The sequence below is a fragment of the Humulus lupulus genome, chromosome 5, assembly GCF_963169125.1.
Source record: "Humulus lupulus chromosome 5, drHumLupu1.1, whole genome shotgun sequence".
Lineage (NCBI taxonomy): Eukaryota > Viridiplantae > Streptophyta > Magnoliopsida > Rosales > Cannabaceae > Humulus > Humulus lupulus.
In genome coordinates this window covers 66,607,121-66,618,853 of record NC_084797.1, presented here as the reverse complement: position 1 = coordinate 66,618,853, position 11,733 = coordinate 66,607,121, and positions in this window count along the sequence as shown.

Below are 11,733 nucleotides of genomic sequence, written 5' to 3'. Positions count from 1 at the left end.
TTTGGACATAGTCATTTTCCAGAAAAGTAGTATGCATAGAAGTAAACACTTTCTTTTCTGAATGACTATAGAAAAGTCCACCCCGAGTGCCTTTAGGATAGCCAACAAACATGCAAATTTCAGTTCGTGGTTCTAGCTTTCCTTCCTTTTTCCTCAGGATGTGGGCGGGACACCCCCAGATTCTATAATGGCATAAACTAGGTTCACGACCATTCCAACGTTCTAAAGGTGTTTTGGGTATTGATTTAGATGGCACGACATCGAGAATGTCGTTCGCGGTTTCAATTGCATGACCCCAGAATGAAGTTGGTAGAGTTGAGTAACTAAGCATGCATCTAACCATTTCCAATAAAGTTCTGTTTCAGCATTCCGCTACACCATTTTGTTGCGGACTACCTGGGGCAGTAAGTGGTGATAAAATCCCAAGTTCAGTTAAATGATCTTGGAACTGCGTATCCAAATATTCTCCACCCCTATCAGATCGCAAGATCTTTAACGTTTTACCAAATTGGTTCTGAGCCATTGCTAGAAATTCCTGAAACTTTGAAAATATTTATGATTTCCTATGCATTAGTTAAAGACATGAGTATCTAGAGTAATCATCAATAAAAGTGACAAAATACTCAAAACCACCCCTAGCTTGTACATTCAAAGGTCCACAAACATCTGAATGCACAAGTCCAAGTGGTTCTTTGGCCCTATCACCCTTTGCAGAGAATGGACGCTTGGTCAGTTTGCCTTCTAGACAAGATTCACAAACAGGTAATTCACCTAAGATGAGTTCCCTCAAAGGCCCGTCCTTTGTAAGTCTTTGAATCCTATCATAGCCAATGTGACCTAGTCTCAAGTGCCATAAATACGTCATATTATCGTTATCAGTCTTTTGATATTTATTGGTCCTAGGTTTCGCTACTTTGAATAAATCATTGTTAAGAGCGAGGGGTTCGTTAGGTCGCAGAATATAAAGCCCATTTTCTAAACATGCAATACAAAATTACGATCCATTGAAAGAAATAGATATATTAGAACTTGTGAAAGTCATAACAAATTGTTCTACTTGCAACATGGAAATCAAAATTAAATTTCTACTAAAATCTGGAATAAAAAGTACATCATTTAAAATTAAGTATTTATTTTTGAACTTCAGACGAGTTCTTCCTCTAGCTTGGACTGTAACGAATGCTCCATTCCCAACTCTTAACTTTAAGCCACCTTCGTCCACTTCCTCCCACGATTCAAGAAGCTGTAAAGAGTTACAAACATGGTTGGTAGATCCAGAATCAATAATCCAAATGGATTTATCATTCTCTAAACACACATGTTTCCAAGATAAATGAACTATAATCATTACCTTTGTTTTTCTCTGCTAGAAACTTGGGGCAATCCTGTTTCTAATGCCCATTCTCTTTGCACTGAAAACACTTACCTTTACCTTTCTTGTTTTTCTTGTTCTTCCCTTTAGGTGTCTATGCATTTGGTTGTGTACTCGTCTTTGCAACCTTTTTGGGGTTGTTGTTTTGTCTACCTTTCCTCTTGTTTCCAGCTTTCAAAGATGAAGCTTGGTTAGCTTCAGCTTTAGCTGGATCAACAACAATAACTATAGTCTTATTTTCTCCTCCTTTACTATGTCCACCCATGATAGACTCAAAAATCTGAAGCTCATTCATGAGCCGCGTCAGACCATAGTTGAGTTGATCACAAACATGCAGACACAGTGCCATCCGATCATTTATGGTGCCATCAAGAACATGCGGAGACGGTGCTATCCAAGCATTTACGATGCCATCAAGAACATGCAGAGACAGTGCTCGTTCTGGGGATTCCTTAGTCATGACGAATTCAGAGTTGTCACCAATCAACACTATGTTGATGTTCTGCTTCCACTTAAGGAAGTTTTCCCCAGGAGTTTCACCATCGATAGTTGATAAAGGATGTGAGTAGACATAGACACTACTTAACTTAAAACTACAAATTATCAATAAAATAGAAATCAATCACTTTTTCTCAATAAAACTCCTATTCACACAAAATTCAAGAAGTAACACAACATATATAAAAAATATGTAAGATATGAGAAAAAATACCAAAATAATCATATCTCTATTTTTTTAGGTTTTTAACCAATCTATGATATCCTTGTCTCGGTTGGCTAGAGTAGAAAAATCCAATAGTTAAATAAAGTTGTAAACTTATATAATAATGGACACCATTATTAACAACCTACTATTCGATCAAAATAAGAAAATAAAATCTCTTATTTTATGAGCTAGACCCACAGTTTCGATAATCACAGATTTAGTCCTAGTAGTCACCGTAGGGGTGAGTCTAGTAGAATTTGACCTATAATTATCTATCTTTCGAAATCTAACATTGTCAAAATAACTAATGAACACCTTCCGTAAGGGAACGAATCAAAGCCTCTCGAGGCCCCATTAAGTTATTGACGTTGTTAAACCAACGGTGGAGATCGAATATAATTCTTAAAATAAGCTCATTATAAAATTAAAAATAGTATTTTTATTATTTATTTCTAGAAAATTAATGACTATGGTTCTCCAAAAAATTGAAAAAATTTATTTTTTTTAAAAACCAAAGTCATATAATTTCCTATTAATTCTAAAGTGTCACATTAAAACAAATTCAATTAATTTAGAATTAATTTATTGCTAATCAATATTTAGGTTTAACTAATATAATGAACCTATACAATTAAGTCCAACTCAGGTAAATGGGCCTTAACAATTGGGCTTGTATGGAGGAGGGCTGGGTCCAATATGTCGTTCCCACTACAAATGCCCCCATACATATACGGTCGAAAAGACAAGAATTTCAACATTCATTTTATTAATTGTTATTAATTGATTAGGCCCACTATAGTCATGCAAAGAAAATGAGCATTCATAAGTGGAATCACCCACAAGAGAGGAACTTAAACTTCACATTTTCTAATGGGCCCAAATAAAACCTATCATTTTATGAATATTTTATTTGGCAAAAACTATATATTTAGCGAACATATGGGCCACTATATGTATCTAAGCCCAATTGTAAAAATATCACATATAGTTCAAATAGACATGTTATACTTGGATGTGCCTAATCATGTTACTATACGAACAATTCTATGAATTTATGCAAAAATATCACAATTTATTTCATTTGCAAAAATACCACAATTAATTTTCTAGAATTTATCAATAATTCGAATTAATTAAATTTTTACAAAAAGTAAGTCAATTTAAATGAAATTTAATTTCATTTATCAATAATCAACTTGGTTAAGGTTAATTTGAAAAAAAAAAAAAATTTAAATAAGATTTATCAACAATTAACTAAAGTTAATTTAAATCCCATTTATTAAAAAAATACTTTATTAATTGGTTGAAAAAAAATTATATTTTTCAAAATTTAACCAATTTTAAAATCAATATTTTAACTGTTTTTCTAAAATATCTTGTGTTGTTACAACAATAAGCTCATATTTTAACCATTTAAAAAAATATTAATAGCTATAACATTCCTAAAATATCTTAAAATAGTTGAACAAATTCAAATATCTAACTAAAAAATTTCAAATTTCAAATAATTTAAATATTAAAAACTGTAGAATAAACATATATTTATATTTTCAAATAAAGATTTAATAAAAATATCAAGTATTTAAAAGAAAATATTTTAAATATCTGATATCTTAATTCTAATATTTTAATATATTAAAAAATTTAAAATTAAGTTGTTAGTCTATTTTTAAATTTGAATTTGAATCTTTGTAGATAATATCTAATTATTAAAATCTCAACCAACAAAAATATCATATTTTAAAAGATAAAAAAATATAATATTTTTGGCTTTGATTATAAATAATCAATTTCATAATTTATTTTCTTTAATTAAAAAAAATCTAGGTGAACAGTACCCATCACCCTGGCCGATGTGCGCGTGAAGAGAGGCATGGCTGTCGAGGGCTGCGCGCGCAGCTGTTGGGCAAGGCGCGCGCGTGTGTGCGATGGTGCACGTGGGTGGCAGGGCGATGTGCACGCAGTGGCTGGGTGACGCGCGCGCAGGGGGTGGTGCGCGCACGTGTGCACGCGAGTGTGGGGCAGCCTGGTAAAAAAAAATTCGAATTTTGTGTGTGCAATTTTTCAAACCAAAACTATTTTCTAATTAATTTTTAACATGTTTTACAAAAAATAAAGCATATATAAAAATTAATGGCATAGAAAACACAACAAAATAACTTAAAAATTGATAATAATCTGTAACGCCCTACTTCCTTAGAGCCGTTACCAAGTGAGTTTTAAAACAAAACAAGGTGCAATGAACTCGCTAACCGAGGTTTTTAAAACAAAAGTGTGACTAAGCAAAAGTTAAAGCTGTAATCTTTAAAAATGTGTGGTTTCATTGAAAACTTCTAGTATTTAACATTTGGGATCCCAAAATAAGGTTTGAAAACTATTTACAACTTAAAATAAGTTTACAGTTGATCCGTTATTAAAATCACAGGTTATTACAGCCATTTCTCGAAAATACCCCCAACCAAAGCAGTCGGGCAGGCCAAACATGTACGCGTCGCTTCATGCTCTCCATACTCATGGCTGGTCGACTCAATCTTTGCCCTTACCTGCAACACAGAGCACCCGTGAGCCGAAGCCCAGAAAGAAAACTCATGCAGTTCATAACATATGCAAATTATACAGTTAATCATATCAGATAGTCCACATATAAACAGGTCAACCATTAGACTTAAGCGACCCGGCCATTTCGCCCCAGAAGCCTTACCAAAGCCTGGGGTCTCGGTCCTCACCATAAGGGTATCACATGTATCCATGGGGGTCCCACTCTAACTACAAGCACTTCACGTGCTAAGTGGTACTTTCGGCCCCACTGCCGTTCTTGGCCTTCCGCCGTCCTCGGCTCCATTGCCGTTCTCAGCTCCTTGTCGTTTCACATACAATAATCACAGATAGTCTAACTCAAATAACATTTGAACATATATCAATTCAATCAAGTCTGCACCCTAACATGTAATGCAATATAGGGTCGTGCCCTGTAATCACACTATGGGTCCATGCCCTGTCCTATGGGTGCTATAGTTTTCTTACCTTTCAATTTGATAGCTTTCATCACTTGACTCCTTGAGCACGATCCCACTCGAGCCCTAGCGCACACCTAAACACAGCCGTAGGTCAAAGTCAACACCAAACCTCAAGTCCGAAAACCTAGCCTCAGGACCAATCCCGAGCCCCTCGGGAAGTCCTAGATCCACAAAACAAAATGGTGGAATCGAACCCCAAACCCTAGGTCAAAATCCCTTAAAAATAACCCAAAAACCCCTTTCTGGGAACAGGGTAGCGCTACAGCGCTCTAAAGAGGGCACTATAGCGCTACAGGCAGAACGGACATCCCCAGAAACAAGGCCTAGCGCTACAGCGCCCAAAGACTAGCGCTGTAGCGCTAGTTGCAGGCAGGCAAATTCTCATTTTCTTTTCTGCGATCTCTTTGAGCCAAATTCAACCCAAACTTCCCCAAATCTTTACCAAACTCAAAATCAAGCTTATAAACACTCTCCACTCATCCCAAGCATCCCAAATCCTCAAAACCCAAGAACATTCATCCCAAATCTCAAAATTTACCATGGTTAACCCTAAACCCAGAAATTCAGTCAAACATCAAAGTTAAAGGCTTAGAATTCATACCGTTGATGCAATTTCGACCTTGATTCAATTCCTAGACCTCCTTAGCTTGCTCTTCCTCAAAGCTTGCCCAGAAATTCCCCTAAAGTTCCCATCATTCAGCTTAATTACACAACTTAAACCAGCCAAACCCAAAAACTGAAAACCCTAAAAACTTACCTCAAAATTTGATGTGTTCTTGCTAATCCCTTGCCAACCATCAAGCCTAGCTTAGGATCCTTGATGCTCAGTCTATCCTAGCTCTCCACTGAGCTTTGCTCCAAGAAAATTGAAGAGGAAATGGTGCTAGAATCCTCAAACTGCCCCTTTTGGAAAACCCTCTGTTTTTCTCTCTTTTCTTTTTCTTCTTTTTTTCTTTCTTTTCCTTCAGATTTCTCACACTCTCTAACAATCCCACTCACTATATAAAGCCTCATTTAATCTATCTCTAAGAAGTCTAATGACTAAAATGCCCTCCCTATAAATTCTAAACCCTTCTTGTCCACATAGGGCCATTTTAGTCATTTTACCCAATTCCCGCTAATTCCTCAAGTGTTTCTAATATTTTCCCGCTTGCTTCCCAATACCTGATAAATTGCCAAATATGTATTCCTCATTATCAAAATTAACCTCAATATATTCTCTAAATTTCCTGCTTATACCCCCAGGCTTAACCCAAGCCGGGTATAAATTTCCTCCTTGACTTTCCGCTAATCTGCTCTCTGGGATCGTCTCGAGTCACAAGTCACAGATACATCCACATACCAATGTGGTCTCAACAATCATCACATATCAATACAGTTATGCCCAAAATGGCCAAAATTACAATTATGCCCTTTTAACACAATCAGGGCCTACATGCATACTAACAATATTGAGGTACATTTTTATCGACGGTAGGCTTTACGGGCGAGGTTATTCTTTGGCTTTTCTTGGGTGTGTATCCGAGTAGGAGGTCGGTTTAATACTACGAGAGGAACACAGAGGTTTCCACAGAGATCACGCTGGGGGGCAGAGCCTATCCAAGAAAATCTTAAGACAAGGATATTTTTGGTCCAATATGAATGGAGACGCGATGGATTACGTCAAGAAATGCGAAAAATGGCAGCACTTCGCCAACATCCCTCGAGAGCTTCCAGATGAGCTTACTCAGATGACCAGCCCATGGCCTTTTGCTGTCTAGCCTTATAGGTTCCCTGCCTATAGGGAAGGGAAGGGTGAAATATGCCATAGTGGCCGTCGACTACTTCACGAAGTGGGTTGAGGCTGGGCTGCTCACCACATTCACCTCCAAAAGCGCTTTGGATTTCATCATAAAAAATATCATTTGCCGGTATGGGCTTCCGAGAAAGATAGTCTCCAACAACAGATTGCAGTTCGACAGTGAATTGTTCACGGACTTCTATCAACGGTATGGTGTCATCAGGAGTTTCTTTTCTGTGGCCCATTTGCAGGGCAATGGCCAAGTGGAAGAAGTTAACAAGACACTCAAGTCCACTTTGAAGAAAAGGATGGAGTAGCAAAAGGAGCTTGGCCCAAGGAGCTGCCTAGGGCATTATGGAGCTACTGCACGACTGCCCGGACCTCCACCAGCCATTCTCCCTTCTTGATGGCCTACGGGTATGAGGCTATGCTCCTAGTTGAAGCAGCAATCTCCACTCACTGATGGGATATGTATGATCTGACCACGAACCATGCTTTGCTTCGAGAGTCCCTGTACCTCATGGAGGAGCTACGCGAAGCTTCTTAGCTGCGAGTAGCATCTTACCAACATAAGGTAGCCAGATATTTTAACTCCAAAGTAAAAGATAGAAAATTTGAGGTTAGAGATTTAGTGTTGCGAAGAGTTTTCTTAGCCACCCCAGACCTTGGTGCGGGAGTGCTGGGACCCAACTGGGAGGGTCCATACCAAGTCGAGAGTGTTGTGTGTCCGGGAACATACAAGTTAGCCCGACTAAGTGGGGAGCTGGTTCCTCACGCCTTGAATGCTGAGCATCTTTGCCGGTATTACCAATAGTATGAGTAGATAATATTGTCTATTTCTGTAATACCCCCTGTAGCCTTCGGGCACATATAATGGAAACCGTGTATGTAAAACACGGTAAGAAATTTATTGTCTGATTATATTCTTTGGTTCCCTTTACATTCTATTAATGTTGTGTAAAAGCACCCACTCACCTGGACAAGTGATCGCAGACTAGTCTCCAATCACTTGGGGGGCATGGAGTTAGAGCATCACTACGCCTCACAAGGAACAACCTAGGAAACTAAACTTGTAAATTGTCAGGAGGAGTAAGCCTAGCATCGCCATCCTGAGAATAGAAAATCCTAGGAAATTAATAAATTCTAGGCTAGAGGCCAGCTTGTTCTAGTTAGAACTAAGCTTAGCACCTAGGAGATAGATAACCCAAGTAGCGCGAGAATAGACTATTGTCACCTCCCATTGACCCCGAGCCCGAGGAGCTCATGCTAAGTCTCTTGGTCTCGAGGCGCGAACGGAAGGCCGAGTACCCTGTACTTGGCCTCGGGATTTCCATGACAGGGGAAGCTTCGTTGGTTGATAAATGAAGCGCCCTCAATGTCACTATATCCCATATCTAGAAAACCCAGTGTAACATAGACTAAGAATTTAGGTTACCTCCTGAGGACAGCGCGCACCGGGAGAGTAATAACCAAATCCTAATATGTGTGATACGAACGGATGCCTAGGCATCATACGCCTTGGCGCCTCATTAACATCACCCCCGAGGAGGTGTAAGATGGCATGGAAATGATAAGATATGCACTCGGAGAGCAATGCTGAAACCCCTGACCTCTCGAGTAGTGCATACTCAAGGGGTAGGTGGTTTCACATGCTAAGACCCCTAAAAGCCCAAACCTTTGGATTGCGAGGGCATGAGACGCCGAGTGAAGACCAACGGTGAATTCTGCGTCAAAGTTACTTCTAAGACTACGGGCCTACAAGGGACTAAACATGGGAGCCACCAGTAGAGTAGTTTGAGTTCTTGTTCTCGTGACATTCGCGTTACGTTGAACTTATAGAACCAAGTGTTTAAAACGATTTGAGTTGTTGTTCTCGTGACATTCGTGTTACGTTGAATTTATAGAACCAAGTGTCTAAAATAGTCTGAGTTCTTGTTCTCGTGACATTCGTGTTACATTGAATTTATAGAACCCAGTGTTTAAAACAGTTTGAGTTCTTATTCTCGTGACATTTGTGTTATGTTGAATTTATAGAACCAAGTGGTTAAAATTGTTTGAGTGCTTATTCTCATGGAAATTTAAGTTACGGTGAATTCATAGAACCAAACCAAATAAAAAGCAGGGCAAGCTACATAATTCTTAAACGGGTGAATAATTACAACAATGCTTAGGGGCTCGAGCGATTGTTTGTCTATACCCCAATAAGTTTATGGCATGCAGGCCTAAGTCCAAAAATTATAATCAGTCTTCGAGAACCTCCACCACCAGTTCAATAATTGGATCTCCACTTGGGGCAGCCCGTGCATGGGCTGGGGTCGCCTCGACCGTTGGAACCACTTGGGTCACATCGGTAGCTTGGGTAGCTCGAAGGTGCTCAGTGAAAAGGAGTTTATACTTCTCGGGCTCCCCAGTGAAGTCCAAGTACATGTCCTAGTTGTGACACTAGGCCATATAGAAGGCATCCTCGGCGATAGTCTCGGTCTCCCATTTGAGCTTCTCCACTTGGCATCGACCAGAACTGTTCATCTCCATGGCTTGGAGAGCCTTCCTCTTGGCTAACTCAGCTCGGTCGCTAGCCTCCTTAGCCTACTCCTGAAGCTGGAAGTTCTCTAGGGCCACTTAGGCGATCTCGGCTGTGGCTTTCTTAGCCTCCTCCTAGGCCCGTTGCATGCCCTTAACGACCACTTTCGTTTCCCCTTTCGCTTACTGTATATCCTCGGAGGCCATCTAGATGGTTTCCTCAAGCTCCCAAGAGCATTTTTGCTTGGCCTCTAGGGCAGCCTTGGCTCGGGAAAATTCTTCCCGAAAGCCTTTCATCTTCTCCTTAAGGGAGACAACCTTATCCTGGGACTTCTGAAGTTCGTATGACTTCTCCATCATGATGTCTCCCAGGCGCTGGCAGGCCAAGGTGGACTGCAAAATGACAAAAATAAATGGAAGGAAAGTGTTAGCCTAATAAAACCTTGCTGAGTTGAATTCAACCACAGGAATGGTTAGCTTACTCAGACAGAGGTGTACCGACACGAGCCCATGAGAGATGCTTTGTTAATGTCACCAAGTTAAGAAAAGCTTCGGGCAGTCAACTCGCACATGGTGGAGCTGACCCCCTATAGGAGCTCGACGGGGAAAGGAGCAACGATCTTCCCTAACTTGGAGAAGAACAAAGTCTCCATCTCGACCCGACCAATTGGAGGGAAGATGGGCCTCTCTCGAGGCGATTTGAGTTGACAAATGGCCTCGGCTATCGCGTGCAAGGCTTTATTGCCTTCTTCTAGCCTTGCTTCAAAGTGTTGAAGCATCTTCTTGTACTACTCCAACAAATCCCCCTCATACTTCTCAAGCTACACAAGGAGACAGATTTGGCGTGGCATCGCCTCCTACTCTGAGTCTTGAACCGGCCCTTGGTCTGATTATGGGACCTCTTCCTGCCTTGCCTCTTGAATCGCCTCATCTGACCTGGGCGAGGAGGGGATCTCCACTACCGGGGGAAAATCGGCTGCAGGGACTTTCACGGGGGGAGTAGAGACTCTCTGCCTCTTGGTCGGAGGAGAGGGTTCGGGTTGCTCCTAAGGACGCGATGACCCCTCTCCTGCCGAAGAGCTGGGGGGTGCTCCTAACCTTAGCACAAACTGGGGCCATTGCTCTATTCAGTTGGCTTTTAAGCCACTACCCAGGCCTATGCCATAGCTACGTGACCATATAGTCACTTGGGGCCTCGCCCTTAGCTCTTTCTCACTAGCCATAGAGCTAGCCCAACCCCCGTGGTTCATCATTGACCTTAGAGTCGATCAACGTAATAGTACGTTGCTGGTTTAGGCCAATGCCTCTCGACCAGCGCACAACGCGCTATTGGCATCCTTGACTCATAAGTCAAGCCCTGATCCAGGATTACATATCTTACTCATAAGAAATAGATGTGGATAGGCACAACCTGACAAATTAAGCAAATGTTCATGCTAATCATATAATCCCATTGAATAACCATTTTCATAATACTAACATATTTAAATAACGGGGCCACATGCCCCAACCATAGAATTCATGCAACGAATATAAGCACTTAAGCATTTATCAACAAACATTTAGAACAATAGCCTAACATAACCAATCCTGGGGCTCAACCCCTAATCATATTAATATATAACAGACGGGCCAAGCCCTAATCACATACAACACATTATGGGTGCAGTTTTCTTACCTTAGGTCCAAGCAAGCACAAATAAGAACGACCCTCGAGCACAATCGTGGATTCGAGCCCCTAGCGATACCCTAAGTCACAACCATAAAATAAGATTCCATTAATATCGAGTGATCAAAGGCTTTCGGACCAAGTCCTAGCCTCCGGGGCCTCGGGTTTCACCAAACTAGGTAGTGGAAACAATCCCGAGCCCCTAAGGTTGAGTTCCTCTGCTCCAAATCTTCTTGGGGTCCAAAAACCCCCTAAGAGCCGCGACCCCATGCTCTTGTGCCGCAGCCCGCCTCAGACAGAGGCTCAGCCTCCCCAAAATACCAGACATGCGTCATAACCTAGCCTAAGAGGCATCGCAGTGCGCCCTCGCGGCAGAGCCCTCCTTAGCTCCCATCTGCTCTAGAGGGCCGTGGCACACTAAGAACAGAGCTGCGACTCGACCCCTTTTGAACCCAGAAAACCTCCATTTTCAGCAGCCAAATCCCATCCAATTTTACCCAAAATCATCCAATAACATAAATACAACTATCCCAATCACTATAATATGTTCCCAGCAACAAAACCCAACAAAACTTAGTCTTAAAATATCATCAAATATCCAATTCAATCTTTAAACTTCAAAGGCTCAAGAATACTAAAACCCAACCAAGAAACTCCGAATTTAAATGC